This window comes from Aptenodytes patagonicus, chromosome 1 (genome assembly GCF_965638725.1).
Source record: "Aptenodytes patagonicus chromosome 1, bAptPat1.pri.cur, whole genome shotgun sequence".
NCBI lineage: Eukaryota > Metazoa > Chordata > Aves > Sphenisciformes > Spheniscidae > Aptenodytes > Aptenodytes patagonicus.
Genome location: NC_134949.1, coordinates 159823766 through 159840581, shown reverse-complemented (window position 1 = coordinate 159840581; position 16816 = coordinate 159823766). Strand labels below are relative to the sequence as shown.

General features: G+C 54.3%; 1 long non-coding RNA gene across 2 annotated transcripts in view; it reads left to right on the top strand.

Annotated features, from left to right (window-relative positions):
• The first annotated feature begins 8552 nt into the window (after nt 1–8552).
• Nucleotides 8553–16816, top strand: part of LOC143155958 (uncharacterized) — an 89818-nt gene continuing 81554 nt past the window's right edge. For both annotated transcript variants that reach the window (XR_012994520.1, XR_012994519.1), the window contains exon 1: nt 8553–8600. This is a non-coding gene — a long non-coding RNA (uncharacterized LOC143155958). The remainder of the gene's footprint in view (nt 8601–16816) is intronic.

Sequence of the window (16816 nt, the reverse complement as noted above, 5' to 3'; positions counted from 1 at the left end):
ATTAATTTGACCTATCTGTGATAACATTTTTCATGGCACAATAATACCAGTGAATTTTACTACTTGCCAAGGGAGGCATATTGCTATCAGAATGCGTCCTGAATGTGTTCAGCTAGTTCAGCTCAAAGGAAACAATGGAGCTTATAGACATGGTAGGCTACCATTCAAATTGGCAACGTTCCCGTTACAAATATTCCTTCCTTTGAATATCTCTTGCCATCCAAGTCCTACATGATGCATATAATTTAAGCGTTCTCCTTAATGAATCACAAATGAAGAGCAATGTCTGCAAGGGAATTTCAGGGGAGGTGTGGGTCGTATCCTGTGTTACACTCAGCGAGCATCTCCAGAGGAGGCAGCAGGAGTAGAGGCCTTGATCCAGAGACTCTTGGTGGGAATATGACCACGGCAAGCTTTGGATCTAGCCCAGAGAGCGCACAGCACCTCTCCAGAGGTGTTCAGCTGCTAGCAGGATAAAGCCTCAGCTAAGTATATAAAACTAGTGGCCTTTATACGGTTTTTGACATTTAAGGGCAGTCCTGCAGAGCTTGACAAGCTGAGCTTTGCCTGATTAAAAAGCATGGGATGGGACCCTAAATTACTGAAAAAAAGATGTGTATTGTTATATATTGCTACTATATGTTTTCTACAGTTTGTATATGAGAAAGTATGATTAAAAGTCGATGAGAGACTGTTTATAAATTTTGATTGCTTCATAATTTTAACTCTGAGCAACATTTTTATCATAATTATAGGCTTTCTTAAAGCATTTATGCAGATTGTTTTATTCAAAAGGGGTTTATTCCATATAAACTCCACTCTTTTATCTCTCCATAAAATCAGTATGTGAATTCCCAGCAACCACAACTCCACTAGACAGTCATCACATTAGTAGCAGAGATATTTTCAAACAAGGCAACATTCCTCAGATGTTCTGAACATTATTTCCCGCTTTCCCATTCCAGTGAGTGTCGTGGTGGTAAATAGTAGTAATAATCCTTAGCACATTTGTTACCTCTTTACCTCTCTTTAAAAGTATTAGCAAGTTTATACTCGTAATTCCTCTGTGATGTTCCTGATAATTCCTACTGGATTATGGTAGCCAGCGTATCCGTGGTTCAGTGGAGGCTGAGGGAGATTAAGTCAGGTATCTCAAGCCTTCAGCTCAAGGAGACTTAAATCCGGGGATTTAGATGCAGAGCTTCTGTTCATTTCAGTGAGAATTTTGTGTCCAAATATCCTGGATCCCTGCAAATATTGAAGTCTAAAGGACTTACCCAAGGACCTCAGGCTGTTTCTTAATCATTGTTAACATTCCGTTAATTGCATGGTGTGAACTGCTTTTGTGGTCTGCAGCAGGGAATGAGTCCATGGCTCCCAGTTCAGATTGGTTCATGTCCATGTTGCCTATAAGGAGAGGGCTCCGGAGCAAACCATCCTCTGTCCTTCCTCCAGGTTTCCTCACAAAGGATATGAGACATCCATCCCAGCCAAAAGCCCAGGCTTTCTGCGGTGGGGACAATCAGGGTATCAGGACGCTTGGGTGAAGCTTGAGGCAACAAATTGACAGCACAGCTGGACCTAATGTAGCAGAAAAGCAATTTAACCCACTGGATGAATCAGTGGCAGTCCTGATAATACAACTGAGGAGCCCAGCAAAAGTGAATCATCTTCACCGGAAGAGGAGCTGAAAGGTCTGAATAGTTTCATAGCAGTCACTGTCTCGGCAAGCTATGCCTCCATATGGTCTTTTCATCCCGATGACCCGAGAAGACACTTCTCCAGCACTGGAACACCTATAGAGTTAATAGAACAAAATATATACCCTCTATTTGCACTTACAGCTAGGGCATCAAATGGATAATGTGCTATCACCTCCCCCAGGAAATACAAATATATAATGTTAAATGTATATAAAATCAGTGCAAACATTTTTGCCATCGCAGTAAAAGTTAGACCTTTTGGTACGTGTGCTTGGATGCCCAGAAAGAAACTGACTTCTTAAAGTCGTAACATGTTCTAGTGGGCTCACTAGTGGTGACGGAGTGTCTGAATGCTTCATTCACCAATGAGGAGTGTGAGTTTTCCTCAGTCTCTTTGATAAGCCACGAGGCCTGACGCTAAACCATGCTCCATTTTACAGCACTACCTTCAAGTTTAATGACTTCCTCAAATGACTGGATCACGTCGCAGTAGGATAACCTGATCCCCACCCCATACTTTCTACTCACAAGCCACTTGAAAAACTGATTTGCGCCTCAGTATTGGAACGTATGTTCTGCACTTGAATGGTTCAGACTTCAGACCCTATTCAAAGGGGAAGCAAATGACCTAAAAAAACCCCACTAAGAAAACAATTCAATGACTATCTGCTGCTCTAAAATGAAATGAGACAATCAACACAAACAGGGTAAATACTGAGTTCTGTGCAGCAGTGCAATTAGATTTCACCTGTTGATTTTTATAGATTGCAGCCTGCATGTTACAGGTCTTGTAGCTTCCCTCTGATTTCCCCCCAGCATAGATCAGGCATAATTCCACTGCAGTCACAGGAAGCAAGCCCATACAGTTTTAGCGATCTTTGGGTTTCCTATCTACAGCACAAGTCCCATGTAATCCTTAAACAGTAAAATCACAATCATCTTTATTTCCATTTCCCATGTTATTTTAGAGTCATTTTCCAGGTCTATCATCTGAATTTGTGCCGTAATATTTCCACCCTGAAAACATACCAATATTAACGTTTGAAGTATGGGAATAAATACAAGTTGAGTGCCTGGATTTCTGATGACACTGCAGCTAGAGAGGGTACAGATCTGTACTTCAGAGCAATTTTAGGACAGTCAGATTGTCACTGGGCTTAATTTCAAGACTTAATAAACTGCTACATTTGAGAAAAACTATTTACCTATGTCAGTTATATTTTTACTTCTGAGGCTCAGAACCGTTTCATGGCAGTATGCTGAAAAAGGGACAGCTGTGTCTGTGTTGGAAAGCAATAAAATCCTCATACAAGCATACCGATAAAAAAAAGCAGTCACATTAAAGGTAACAGAGTGCCCATTTTTAGGCGGCAAGAGGAGTATTTTATTATCGAGCAAGAATATCAATAAATATTTTTTCCAGATTTGTTGGTCATTTTCTTGTTTGAAAATAAGGGTCATGGTTTTACCATAGCCTTTCTCTGCAGGCAGATGGGCTGGATAATAGCTACAGGCATTTTTCTGCGTGAGGGAATTGAATAAAGACTGTCCACGGCCCCACTCTAGAGCCAGGGACCGGCTGCAGAGCCAGCCTGTGTGTTTTAACAACCTGCTGCACACCGAAGTTGCAGCTACAATCGACTTACAACAACTCGGAGGCGATTGTTCCAGAATAAAACCTGATTTCTTCTTCCACGATTTTACCCGATGCTAGGCTGTAGTTGGCGTTGTCAAGGCATGGAAGAAAGCTTACCTCGGGGCTGGTGCTTGTGACCCGGGGAGTCCCCAGTAACCTCGGCCTGGAGCACTCCAGGCAGCACGGGTTGGGTTTTTTTACTTTTTTTTTTTTTTTTTTAAATCTGAGGTTTCCGATCAAAAAGAGGCAGCAACTTGCAGGTCAGTCCCGAAAGCAGCGTGTCTGCTGTGCTGACCCAAGAGCCCTGGCAAGGGCTGGGGGGCGGCTCTGAGCCCCTCTCCGAGAGCCCGGGGGTGCTATCTGCAGCCCCGGAGCTGCGGCCGGGGGCTGCTGCCCGCCGCCCGCGCCCACGGAGCGGGGGGAACCTCCCAGCCGCGCCGGGCGGGGGGCTGCGGGCGTTCCCTGCTCCCCGTATTTTCTAAACACCTGAAGCAGGGTTAGCTAGCGTCCCAGGCACTCATTGTCGTTCTCCAAATGTAAGGTTTGAAAGCCTCTGCAAAACAACAGACAGACAAAAACCTGCAAGGAGGAAAACGCTGTAATCAAGCAGCAGAGATTTGGGGGTTTGGGGAGGAGCGGGGGGAGAGCTCAGATCAAATAGGACTTCAGGATAGCAGACAGCAGACTGCGTATGATCAATAATCATTCCGTGTGCATTCCTCTACTCATTTAACATCAGCTAGGACCGTGCAAATACTGCAACTGAGTACTCGACAAGGAAATCAGCTGAGCGTGTGTTTAAACTACCGTTAATTATTAATATGAACAATTCTTTTCAATTAAATGTTTCATTTAATCCGCTCATGTGGACTTGTTTAGGAAGCTACATGTTTAGCTTCCAAAACGATAATGTGGGTGCAGACTTATTCTAGGGAATTTGATACCATACATATAATACCATTCGCGCGACGAATTACCATCTTTTCTCTTCTTGCTTCGTTCTAGCCAACTGAGGCAACGAACAATCTTTGGTATAAATATTTATGACATTTTTTAGATGTTCAAAGGAAATTTGTCAGGGGGGGTCCCTCGAAGCACAGGGGAAAATCACATCTTGGTAAAGAGACGAGTCTTGGAAATGTGAGTTCAAAAGGAAAAGCAGCTTGTATTTCGAGTAGTAACTTCCGAAGAAATGAACCGTGACTAATATTTTTTCCTGCTACCGCTCCTAATCTCTCTTGCCGTGTCCTAGGCGGGTGCCTGCCACCCTTTGCAGCGGGTCTGGCAACCTCCTTGCACGGTCCTTCGCTCACCCTACGGAGGCTGTGGTTGTGCAGCTGGCTGCTCGCTGCGTTTGTGGTCTTTCCTTCCCCTGCCGCCCTCTCCTGAATCAAACCCCTCGGATCCCGCTGTAGAAAACAGTCCCTGCAAACTCGGACCCTGACAAGCCCGTCCATCCTTCCTTCCTTCCTTCCTTCCTTCCTTCCTTCCTTCCTTCCTTCCTTCCTTCCTTCCTTCCTTTCCTTTCCTTTCCTTTCCTTTCCTTTCCTTTCCTTTCCTTTCCTTTCCTTTCCTTTCCTTTCCTTTCCTTTCCTTTCCTTTCCTTTCCTTTCCTTTCCTTTCCTTTCCTTTCCTTTCCTTTCCTTTCCTTTCCTTTCCTTTCCTTTCCTTTCCTTTCCTTTCCTTTCCTTTCCTTTCCTTTCCTTTCCTTTCCTTTCCTTTCCTTTCCTTTCCTTTCCTTTCCTTTCCTTTCCTTTCCTTTCCTTTCCTTTCCTTTCCTTCCTTTCCTTTCCTTTCCTTTCCTTTCCTTTCCTTTCCTTTCTCCTTTCCTTTCTCCTTTCCTTTCCTTTCCTTTCCTTTCCTTTCCTTCCTTCCTCCTTTCCTTCCTTCCTTCCTTCCTTCCTTCCTTCCTTCCTTCCTTCCTTCCTTTCCTTCCTTCCTTCCTTCCTTCCTTCCTTCCTTCCTTCCTTCCTTCCTCCCTCCCTCCCTCCCTCCTTCCTTTCCTTTCCTTTCCTTTCCTTTCCTTTCCTTTCCTTTCCTTTCCTTTCCTTTCCTTTCCTTTCCTTTCCTTTCCTTTCCTTTCCTTTCCTTTCCTTTCCTTTCCTTTCCTTTCCTTTCCTTTCCTTTCCTTTCCTTTCCTTTCCTTTCCTTTCCTTTCCTTTCCTTCCAGCACTTCAGGTTTGCAAGAGCGACGGCGAGCTGAGGAAATGAGGAGCCCCGGGTTTTCAGTATATACGGCAATCAGCCCCTTTCAATGAGCCATCATATTTGTCCTTAATTTCGACTTTCCCAAGCACTGTTCTCATATTCCACTGTTTGAAACGTAGGAAGATTTAGCATAATTTGGAGGTCAGATTTCTAAATAAGCCTACTTTAAATAACAAGCCCACACGGGAGATTGTCAGTATCTCTATTTTGTATACAGTTTACACACTGGCACCGCTTTTTGAAACCCTATATGTGGGTTAAAACTCAGTTTTACAACCCCCATTTATATGAGATGTAGGTTTGACATCTGTTTGCCAGAGTGTTTTGCACTTAGCCTAACACCCACTATTAAATGACAAAATTGTGGCAGGCTGTCAAAGCCAGCTGACTGACAGCTGCTCTACTTTACAAAAAAGCCCCATTCAAATATTTGCAGGGTTTGAAGCTTTCTGTAACGCTGTCGCCATTCTCCCCGTTATTTAGCATGTAAAATATAAGTCAAAGTTTTAAAGCTGCTTTCCAAAATGTTGCCATTTTTCCATATAAAAAGAGCGAGCGGTGGTTGCTGGCGGGGATCCAGCGCCAAACGCATTGGATGGGTATTTCGCTGGGTCCCCGCGTTCCTCCTATCTGCACAAACCCGATAAAACTGTCATTTAGCAGCGTTTCTTAATATTGCAGCTAATTAGAGCCGGCGTGTTATTGAAGTGAGAGCAAAAATCCACTTAAAAGAGAGGGGAGGGGGCAAAAAAATGAAGGGGGGGACACGGCTAAAACGTTTCTGCGCAGGCAGAGGAGCGCAGCCGGACACGGCGCATAGCGAGACCCCCCCGGGGAAACGGACGGGCTCCGGGGAAGGGACACCGAGGGCATCCTTGCACCCCCGTGGCGGTGCCCCATCCTGCCCCCACCTCCAGGGGTCCCTCTGGGTATTCGCCAGCCCAGGGCGGCTCTGGAAGGGCGTGCAAGGGACGGCGCTGATGGAGGGCGAGCGCTGTGCCTTGGCCGAGGTCGCTCCCACTTCTAGCCCCACTGCTGGGGACGTAGGATTGAATTCAGGTCGTTAATACGTGCCCGTCCGTTCCCCTGTTCCCCCTCCAAGCGCCAGTACAGGTCTGTAAATGGCAACGGTGGTTTAAACTCAAAAGCCAATTGCTTTTTATTCCGAGATGTCTAATGATTGTATGTGACTGAGCAAGGCAAAATAGCTGGCGAGGTAACAACCTCTGCATGTTAAGAAGTCTTTGCAGCAATCGCTGCCGTTTATTTGAACCTCGGGTGCTTTCCGCAGCCTTTGCGAGGCAAGCGGGGCTCTAGCTGTCAAGCGAATCGGAGGCTAATGTTGGGGGGGGGGGGGGGGTGTATCTTTTCAATGAGGACTAGGTCCACCCCCCATAAAAGAAGAAGGCACTCCGGCGATAGGAAGGCGACCGTCCCCAGTGTCCGTTCCAAGCGCTCTGGCCCCGGCGCGGCCGGTCCCAGGGTAAAGGCAGCCACGACCCGCCGAGCCGCCGCCGCCGCCGGCTCCGGCAGCGGGCAAAAGCATCCCCTTCTGCCCCCCTCCTCCCTCCCCGCCGCACACCTCCCTCCTCCCGGCACACGCGGGCAGGCACACACCCTCACGCAGCCAGAGCGGAACAGAAAACGGGTTACTCTCAGCTTTACCTGGAAATCTTTAGCTGATTTGTGTCCATTTTAATAACCTCTATCGACTGTCTTTCCTAGAGCGGTTGTCATGTTGATAGAAAGGGACTGGAAAAGAGTATTAAGGGGAGGGGGGGGAAAAATGCAGGAAGAAAACTAACGGCGCTGTCTAGGAAAGGGGAGGTTATCGCAGTGAGCGGTACAGGGCGGAGAAGGTGCGGACCCTCCGCAGCGATCCCGGGCGGAGAGGGGGAGGCTGACAAAGCCCGGCTCCATCCCGGGGAAAGCGAGGGGAGGCAGGGAGAGAGGGGGAGCGAGAGGGCGGAGGGGGGGATCTGAGCCTCCCTGGGAAATCCAAGTTTATTGTCAACAAAGGAGGGTCTGGCCGGGCTCGGAGCCTCCGCGGTCCCGAGCTGCCGGGGACCGGCAGGGCGCGGCGGGGGGGACGGCAGCGGGGTCCCAGGGCGGCCGGGGTGGAGGCGGTGAGGGACGAGCGGAGGCGGGGGGAGCCCCGCGGCGGTCACGGCGCCGCACAGGTGCGGGGAGCAGCACCTGGGGGTGGCTCTTCCCCTCCCGGAGGCATCTCCCCCGGAGAAAGGGGCAGGGGAGAGTGGCCCAGCAGGAGCGGGGAGGGAGAAAAGGCAAGGTTAGAGGAGAAAGTGCGTGTGAGAGAGGGAAAGGGGAAGAGAAAGAGGAGGAAGGCTCCGGGCTCCACCTCCCCGCTCGGCGCGGCGCTCCAGCTGCTCTCAAACCAACTGCTCAATTCTATTCACTGCCGCGACGGAACAAAAAAGTGGCTATTTATTAGAATACTTGTTTGGCATTGTTCGGTGCCACACAAAAGGCGTTTCATTATGTTGGGGTGGGGAGAAAAGCCCCTCTCCTTTTTTTTTCCCCTTTCCTTTTCTTTTTTTTTTTCCCTTTTCTCTCCAGAGCGAAACAATAACTTGAAATTGTCTTTAAAGTCTTTTCTATCAATAATAAATTTCATTTTCTTCTCTCTCTCCCGCTCTCCCGCTCTCCCCCTCTCCCGTGCAGGGTGTGTGTGCGTGTGCGTGTGCGTGTGTGTGTGTGAGGGGGGGAGAGAGAGAGAGAGAGAGCGAGGGAGCGCGGATGGTGAGTGTGCGTGTGTCGCCGGGCACTCGTGGCTCGGGCACAGCCGCCTGGGAGCTGCGGCTGGGCGAGGGGCGAGGAGGAGTGCTCGCCGGCCCCGCCGCACCGCCGCGCTCGGCCGGGTCGCTCTGCCCTGCGCCTGCCCGGGCACGGTCGGAGGAAGGTGTGAGCTAGGCTAGAGGAGAGGAAAAAGCAAATAATTAGTAATAATAATAATAATAATAATAATAATAATAATAATAAGGCTGCCCCTTGAGCTGATATGTTGGGAGGAGGCTGGAGCTGGAAGAGCAACTGTAAGTGTGCCTCTAACTTTTGAGGGGGTCTTCACCCTGTCTTGGGAAGGGAGGAGGGGAAGCCGGCGAGGGGAGGGCTTCCGAGTTACTTTTGCTGCAAGGAGGGAAGAGCCGTTCGCAGTCACTGGGTTATCGGCTGTGACACGGATGGGGGGGGGGGATCGCAGTGTTTTGGGCTGCCCCACTCCGCCTTCCCGGGGAAGACGCCTCACCGGGTTTTGAGGCGGGGGAGGGAAGCGGCGGCCGGGGCCGGGGGCTGCGGGCGGGCTGGGGCGGGGAGGTGCGCCGGGGGCGGCGGCGCCCCGGCGCTGCCTCCGGAGCGGGCAGCGCTCGCTCCGGTTACACGTTCAAAAATTAACATGTCGGTGCGCGGGTGCCATTTAGTGAAAGGTGTTTTGGGCAAAGAATCAATTTCGCTGTGACTGACCGGCGGGCTTGGCTGTAGTAATACTGCCAAAAAAAGGGAAATCAATAGGCAGAGCAGCCCTCAGCTATTACAACTAATGCCTGCTTAATCTCTGCCCCTCGGAGCCAGCATGCACATGGGCTCTTAGCATTGCTAATGCGGCCGGGCTGAGCCCGGCTCCATCTTCCCGGGGAACGGGGGATCCCCGGATCCGGACCCCTGTGAAGGTGACAGCTGCCGGGACCTTTCGACGGGGAGGCTGTGCCCAGCCTCTCGAAGTAAAGTCCCGGCGAAAAGAAACTCCCGGGGCTAAGGGCTACCAGGGGCGGTCCGACCCGGGGTCTTACCCTCCCTCCCCAGCTCCAAGGTGGCTGTACGGCTTCCCCCTATTGCCATAAAGTATCGGGATGCTTAAAAGGTGAAATTGATTTTTCCTTTCTTATTTGCCGGTGGTGTTTGGGGTCGATCAACAGGCAATGGAGCAAGGCTGTGCATCTATCGATCAGGGAGGGGACGGGTTTTGGCTGAATCTCTTTTCAGAAACAGGTGTTTAAACATGATAGCGGCTCCAGTCAATTAACCCATTAAAAACCCGTTTTATCGCATTGATTCCCGCAGGCCGCCATAAAAGGTTGTGGCTTGAAAGCCTCTTTGTTAAGGGGGGGGGGGGGGTTGTATATGGATGGATGGGGGGGGAGGGGAGGGAGGGTGCAAATTGTCCCCAAATGTTTTTACAGTATCGAGCAGGCGAGTAAGATGCCAAACTACCGTTTCTTGTTTGCCTTCCCACCAAGCCAGGCTGCCCCGGCATCTCAGCGCGCCCCGTCTCAGCCCCGGCTGCTCCCGGGCCCGGCTCCGCGGAGGGGCAGAGCGGCCGCTGCGGGCCCGAAGCGCTGCCGCCACCCCCTGCCCGCCGCCGGCCGCCCGGCTGCGCAGCCCCCGTGGCAAAAGTTGACACATCCCCCTCGGGAAAGGGGGCTCCCGTGGCGGGGGGGGGGGGGGGAGGGGGGCAGGGAGACACCCGCCCGGGGAGGAGGGGTCGGGCCGGGGGCGGGGGCTGCCGCCCTGCACCGGCTGCGGGCCGGGGCGGGCTGGGGGTGCAGCTAAACAGTAGCCCTAGGAAGTTGCAAGCGCTGTTTTTCCCTAAACAGGACAGTCTACGAGCAGCCTGCCCCCACCACCACCACCACCCCCACACCCCAGCACCTTTTCTCAGGTTTGCCAGTGATAGCGCTATAAAATATTTATTTGCTAAAGGCGTCGGTAGCCGCGCTGTTATCCCGCCCTACGGTGACTACCAGGGAATCCGTGTAAGGGCGGTGTGAAGTATCGGTCAGTGACCCGGCGAAAAACAGATCTGTGAAAATCACCCCTTTTCCAAAAGGCAAATAAGCACCGGACCCCGGCTCCGGGCAAGTAGCCGGTACCTCCAGCTGGTGGGAAGGAAACCGGGTTTTTCTCCTCGCCTCGCTGGGGTCCGTTATCCGCCTTCCCATGGCCAGAGCGCTGCACTGGATGGAGCAAGAGGATCATGTATTTCCTCTGGGTGCCTTTAATCTCCAGACTAGCGGTCTGAGATCATTTAGATGTTTCTAGTTTCCCCCTTGTTTTTGCTGTTGTCTGAAGTAAGCACTGGATGCGACTGAAAAGGTTGGAAATCGTGTCAAAGTGATGTTTTAATGTCATTGAAAAGTGTATTAAAGGAGAAGATGTAATTTGTGTGGGATGTTTCGATGAAAGGAGAGATTGGAGTGGATGATACTTTCGCTCTCCTGTGAACCTCATGTCATGTTTATATTGAAGCCTGCGTAGCTAATCTAATTTGCAATAACAGGATGGCCTGCGAGGAAGAAGCTTCTATATGATTTCATTTCTTTCTGTCCTCGATTATTTTTTACACAAATTCATTCTGACTTGCCCTGAATGATGCCTCTGCAGTTTTGGGGTAACTGACGAGGATGCAAACCAGAAATATTTCCTTTATGGTGTTCTAAACCCCACTTCTCCAAGCGATGCGCCACAGACATAAACAGCCAGGTTGCCGTGCTGTAAATGGGACGCCGCACTTTGGCTTGTGAAGCTCTTCTTTCGTGACTGACATTTCAACAGCGCAATTTTAAAGATTAACTTCGTAATAACTCCCGTGTCGTCCCAGTCCGACGAGCTCTCCATCCCCGCAGCTCTTCTTTTTTCCTTTAAAAGTTTGCCGTTACAAAACTGTACTTTCAAAATATTTTCCTTATAGTAGAAAGTAAATTGCTGGGTAGATGTTTTTTGTCTACAGGGGCTCTCGATTAACACATCTTGTAAAAAGTACAAAGTCTGGCCATCCCCTTAGATGGAAAACTCAAACCCTAGAAAATAAGACAGTGGAAACTCTCATCTCCCGCGAGATGTTTCGCCATCTGATTAGCACATATTCCCGGCGTGTGCCTTAGTAATAATAAAATAAAAAAAAAAATCTGAACAGACTTGAAAATTACAATTTTTGTGTAATGTAAAAAGGTGTATAATTACAGGGGGTTGTGTCATTGGAATGTTATCAATGACCCGTTTAATTTTACTGTAATTACTGACAAAATAAGACGAGGATAGATCACAATACCGACTATTCCTCTTTCGGAACAATGTTGTGCTGGAAGTCGAGCTAACGCGTAACATAAGCAAACATTTTAGAAAATGCTTCTGCCGGCAAAACTTCGTCAAGACCCGATTCTGCTTTCTCTACCGACTCGTAACTCCCACCGGACTAAGGATCGGGCCCGTTTCAAGGCGGGGGGCGGGGGGGGGGGGGCACTCGGTATATCCTGCAAGAGTGAGGGCGGGGAAGGAAATCTCTTCTTAGGCGCGGGCTGACCGTCCCGCCGTCCCACCGAGGTGTGCCTCGCCATTCCTCCTGCGGTGTCGGTCCCGGGAGCCGTGCTGGGAGGTGACACCCCCCCGGCCCCGCCGGCCCACCCGCCAGCCGGGACCCGCTGCCGCGTTGGGGCGGCCGCCGGCTGCAGCGGAGATCAAACGTGCGGGAGATCGATACTACTTCTTCTAGGCGCAACGAAAATATAAAGCCCGTTCTCAAAGCCAGTAAAAACTAGAAAGGAAGGAGCGGGGAAAAAAAAAAAAGGCTGGGATATACAAACTCTTCGGGAAGGGGCGATTTATCGATACGGGGGGGGGGGGGGGGCGATGCAGAATTCCTTAGAAAAATGGCTCCAGCCGTCCTTTTATCTGACAGGATAAATAAATAAATGGAAGTACCTACACGGAGCAGCCGGATGCCCTCCGGACGCTTTGATTTTGTCCAGAGCAGGCTGGCCCCGAGCACACCCTTGCGCTCCGTGTCGCGCCCCCTCCCCAGCGCCCGCTCCCCGCAGGGCGGGGTGCTCCCGGCAGCCGAGCCGCCGCGCCAGCCTCGCCGGCCCCGGGCGCGGAGGGCACCTGCCTGCTCCCACTAGGACTTCAGAAACCTTTCGGCCCCGTCTCGTACCCACCCGCGGTGTTTCCCCGCCGTGCCCCCCCCCCCCCGCCTTTGCCCCGGGGCACCCCCGCAGGGCAGTCTCAGCGCCGGTGGCCCGGGCTGCCCCTTCCTCGCGTGTTCCCAGCGCGACGGTGGGAGACCCGTCGGTTGGGGGGGAAATACGGGGAAAACGGCCTGGGAGCCGAGCCGCCCTCCCGAGCCGCTCCGGGGAGCCGCAGCGAGATCCCGCAGCGGGGCCGCCGCTCGGGTGTCGCTGGTGTCGCGATAGCCCGGGCTGTCCGGGAGCGGCGTCCGGGAGCGGGGAGCGCCGGGGCGGCGGCAGGACAGCCCTTACCCTCGTCACGCTTCCCGTTGGTTGGCACGGCTCTCCTGGGCGAAGGGGGGAGACATTTCTCGTCAGGGAATTTTAGCCCTTTCCAACCCCCCCCCCCCCCTTTTCCTTTTCCCCCCTTCCCTTTCATTCATAAACCTGGTGGCTATAGACGCAGCTTGAATATTGACGTCTCTTCCCCCAACTGCTCCTCCGTTAACCCAATTACAGAATTCATCAAGAACTGTGTTGAATTATCTCTTTCCATACAGTATCAGCATTAGCCTAATTAAAAGCTATAATGTCTGATATAATGATTAAATCGTTAGCTCTGCTGTAGGGAAGCAATATTTTGTTTTCCCTTCAATTAGAAGCTGATTGAGGTTTTCAGAGCAGGTCAGCTGTGAAATTTGAATTATATGTGTGAGTACCGTTCACAGGGTGAGCCCCTACTCGAAAGCTCCAGAGATTCTCCAAACGCTTTTACCCAGCAAGCCGGGAAAAGACAACAAAACACACAGAGAGCCTGTAGCTGATTTGGGACTGGGGCTGTAGGATCCCCCGGAACAGTGGTTAGTGCTGGAAAAGAAAGCGGGACTTTATTCAGGCGCCCTTTTTCCTCCATCCCATCCCGGGTGGGTAGCAGCACGTGTTCAAAACCGTGATCCCCCGAGACGCCAGGTCCCCGCGGCAGGAAGGGGCTTCCCCTCCCTCCCTTGCCTGCCCTCCCTGCTCCCTCCCTTGCTCGCTTTGGCCCAGGTGACGGCCCCCCGGCAGCGAGGGAGCCGTTTGCGTTTCGCGCTGGCCGAGCGGGTTTTGCAGTGAAGTGCCAGAGGAGCTGCAGGCGATCCCCCCCGCCCCGCGTTTCAGACGGGGCTGGCGAGGGATCGGCCAGCGTCTCCCCCGGGCATCTCCCCCGAGCATCTCCCCATGGCGTCTCCCCGGCCCCGGCCCGGCCCGGGGCGAGGGAGGCACGGCGGCAGCCAGCAGACGGCGATCGCCGCCTGCTCCGGGGCGCCCGGCTCGGCCCCACCGCCCCCCTGCCCCCTCCTCGCCCTCGGGGCCGAGCACGGCGGGGGGCACAGCGGGCACAGCGCCGGCCGGGCCCGCGGCGGGCGACCCCCGCCCCGAGGGGGCGGCCCTCCCGCCGCAGCCGGTAGAGGGGGGAGGTGCCGCCCGCCGAGGCGCGTCCCGCAGCGCGGAGGCAGGGGGGGAGCGGTGGCCAGGGGAGGCACTCGTCACTCCGGCCGGCCTGCGAGCGGGCCACGCCGGCGCCTGCCCCCTCCGCGGGCCCGGGGGGCGGCCAGGGCTGCTGCCGGACCTTTAGCCCTCCCCGGTCCGGCTCCCAGTGAAGGGTCTCCTCCCCGCTTCCCCTCTGGCTTCCCTGCAGCGTTCACCCACGCACACACCGCTCCCCACCCCCCACCCCCCACCTCCGGACCTCCCCTGTTCCCGCCACCACCCGACTCCTGGCTGTTTGCAACTCCACTTTTCCAAGGACCTCTTATCTCTGGGCGCAGCCCCCGCCTGCCACCACCCCAACCCCCGCAGACCGCTCCTGGCTTGTCGCCTCTGTCAAACGGCACTCGCAAAAGTGCTTGACCTCGTCCCTGTCCCGCGAGTTGGGATCTGCACCACATTTACCACGCAAGAAAAGCCCCTGTCTGCCTCCCGAGCTGTTTTTTACCGCCCCCCGCCCCCCCCCCCCCCCCGGTCGATATACACCCCCCGGCCGCCGGGGAGCGAGGTGCGCCTGGGGCAGAGACAAGGGGGCTCAAGCCAGCAGCACGTTCTCGCCTCCGCTCCCTGTCCGCGTTTATCCACCCTAAAGCACCGTGTCCATGGCGGTTTGGCTGCTTTTAGGGGAGGGAAAAGGCTCCCGGTGTTTATTTGCCGGGGGGGAGGAGGGGGAAGCCCCACACCGAGAGAAAACGCGGGAAGGGGGCAGCCCCCGGGGGGTTGGGGATGAGCGGCTGCCCCCCGCAGCGGGGAAGGGAAGGGCAGCCTCGGCCGCGGTTTCCCTGCATGTGAGGGGGAGGAAGGCGGGGGTGCATCCCCCATTCCCAGGGGTGAGCGTGTGTTCCCACGGGGTCCGCCGGCTCGCAGGGTGCACGGGACTCGTCCGGAAAAGGTCGCCCCTGTCCGATTCGTCCCATTTATTTGTCAGTGGGCCTTCGGGCACCTTTATATCAAATTTCAGGGAAAAAATACCACTAGGGCTTCGGGTGGATAATGTGCGAGCCATGTCATTTAATCTCGCGGTTTTTACTCCTAATATCTTCGTTTGGCCATCCAAGTGGAAATGCGCCGTTCTGCAGTAACCTTTTCTCCCCTCCCCCGCCTCTCCTACCCCAACCAATTATATTTTTAATACATCATTTAGCAATCACAGCGGCCTCGCTTGTTTTGCCCCTCCGCAGATGTGGCAACCCATCAACTCGGGAAAATATCAGCCGGAACAGGCACGGGCCCGATCCTGCACCAACTCCCCCCACCCCTCTGTGCATCCTTAGGGCCGACCGGAAGGGAACAGAGCCCCCCCCCCCCCCCCCCCCCCGAAAGCATTCCCGCCAGCCCACCGAGCCAACAGCAACGCTCTGGCCGAGCTCAAAGGGCCCAGAAGCAGGCCGAGCCTTCAGCCGTGAGAAATGAAGAGAGAGGCGCTTTCCTCTCCTCGGCAGACCCAGATTACCGTGATGAGATCACTATTTCATGACGAGTCGTTGAAAATGGGGGGGGGGGGGGGAAGTCTAATCCTAGCCCAGCGCCTAAGGCTGGTGCTTTGTGCACGGTGCGCGCTCCTCCTGCAGAAAACTTCTGGCGGTAATAACAGTAATTGGGGGAGCTGCGGCATGATTCCACACCTTGGACGGCCACTAGGGTCAGGAAAATTAACACTCACGGACCGGGAAAAGAGCAGGGATGCCGTGTGTCCCTTTCTCCACCTGGCGAAAGACGAGGGGGGTGGCGGTTTATGTGCGTGGGCGTTTGTGCGACCGACCGGCCGTTCCGATGGCTGCAATTAAAGATTACAGCGTGAATTTCAGTGCGGACCGTTTTCTCCCCTCTCTGAAATAACTGTAATCTACCTCACAGGGCAGCCATGGCACAAAGGTGGTCTTTTAATGTTTGCAGGGAAAAAAAGTCATACGCCTGTACTTACTCTATACAAATATAACACGTTCCCGTGTACCTCCGTTAGTCTCAGATGCTTTTAACTCCCCTGGGACTAAGTGCGTAACAACCGCGTCCAGCCTCCGCCTTGCGCCCGGGCCTAGGCCTGGGAGCAGTTTTAATGCTGGGGAGAGCCGTCTGCCCCGGCCCGCCCAGGGGGCTCCGGGGAAAGCTCCAGAACGGGTGCAGTCCTGGGGAAAAGGCGTGTTCGGGTGCCGCTCGCACCGGTGCGGTAGCGACGAGGGCTGCCCGGCCCGGGGCGGACAGCCCGGGTCGCCTCAGCCTCCCCAGACACCGCTCTACGGCCGTCTAAGTTTCGGGCGCGCCCGGCGGGGACGGGGCAGCCCGCGGCGCAAGGCCTCCCTCCAGCGATGCCCGGCGGCGAGGGGGTGACCGGTGTGTGTGTCCGTGTGTGTGTGTGTGTGTGTCCCCGTCCCCGGGGCCGGGGCGCGGGGCGAGGCGGGGGCGGGGGCGCCGTCGGCGGCCGCGGGGCGGGGCGCGCCCCGACCCCGCCGCCCGCCCCCCCGGGCGCGGCGCGCCCCGCCGGACGTCACTGCTCAGCGCGCGCCATGCAAATCGCCGCCCGCCGGCGCGCCCCCATTGGCCGCCGCCAGGCGATTTAAGGCGGGCTCGGCGCGCCCTGTATGGCTGCAGCGCCGCTCGCCCGCGCGCCCGGCGGCTCCTCCTCTCCCGGCCCGTCCCGGCCCGTCCCGCCCGGGCCGCGGGAGGGAGACCACCGCCAGCAAATTACTGTGCCACCGCGCCCCGGCTGCCGGGCTCGGCGCTTGTTTTGGTTGGGTTCCTTCCCCCACCCCCTCCCTCCCCCGATCCTCCTCCCGCTTTTTTTTTTT